The following is a 1,105-nucleotide window of genomic DNA, read 5'->3' as shown; positions in this document are numbered from 1 at the left end:
TTGATCACCCGATATATGCAGTTAACTTAAGCATTTCGCAGTTGCGAAGCATTGTCAGATTCCCTAGTATCTGCTATAAAAACTAAACTAAACTCCGCCAGAACAGGCCATGAAGGCCCAACGGTTCTGACCAGCCGCCGTGTCGTCCTCGTCTCACAGGCGTCACTGGATGCGGATATGTAGGGGCACGGATTATATCGCCCTCCGTGGCAGTCGCTTCTGTGCTTACCTAAATGGAGAATGTTTGCGTGTTGCTAGGGTAAACTGCCGAATGGCAGGTTCAGAGTTTGTGTGTAAGTTGCTGCTCCTTCCCCTGGCGGACTGCTTGAGATTTCGAACGGACTTTACCAGACAGGCGGCTACGTGTTTCCGGGAAAAGCTTCAACGGACGCATTGCTCCGGAAAGCCGAGCGCCGCGGTTTTCAAGTAATCCGCGGAGTGAGTAGCAGAGTGCAGACGCTGCGCTGCCTGGATGGGGAAGAACGGAATTGTCGGGGGGTGAGGAGGCGGCAGTAATTATCTCACAGGTAGGGAAGAGAGGGTCGCTTGCTACTGCGGGGAGCAATCAGGGAAGTGCACGCCGGTAACCGGCGGCGCGGGCCACACGTGCGGACCCCCCTGCAGAGTAGAACAAGAGTACACACTGCCGCCGTGGCTGGCGGCTTACGCCGAGCAAACGCTCTCCACCAACAGCCACACAAATGGACTGCTCTTTTGCATTTCTTCTTCCTCTAAAAGAACTATCAGCACTAGAATTCTGACAAGGAATGTGTGCAGCCTTAATTCCTAAAGCTGTCTGGAAGTTTTGGTGACGAAGTCTGCTTACTCTAAGCAGGTAGCACACGGAAACTGAGGTCAGTTTTATAGTTTAAACATCGTATTAGACCCTACGAGCATACCGTACTCCCGATGGCATGTATTTATGGTTTTATTTGCTTGTTTAGTACTGTTCGCCTGTTAATGTTGATTTGGCTTATATTTTGGAACAACAGCGTACCAGCGAAATCAGTGACGTTGATGACAATAGGAGTTACTTTTAGTCTAGCAGTGTTTACTGGTCAGGCTACACGCCAGCGAAACTCCAGCGTGTGCAGCAGCTACCGAT

The sequence above is a fragment of the Schistocerca cancellata genome, chromosome 1, assembly GCF_023864275.1.
Source record: "Schistocerca cancellata isolate TAMUIC-IGC-003103 chromosome 1, iqSchCanc2.1, whole genome shotgun sequence".
NCBI lineage: Eukaryota > Metazoa > Arthropoda > Insecta > Orthoptera > Acrididae > Schistocerca > Schistocerca cancellata.
Note: the sequence above shows the minus strand (reverse complement) of the source record.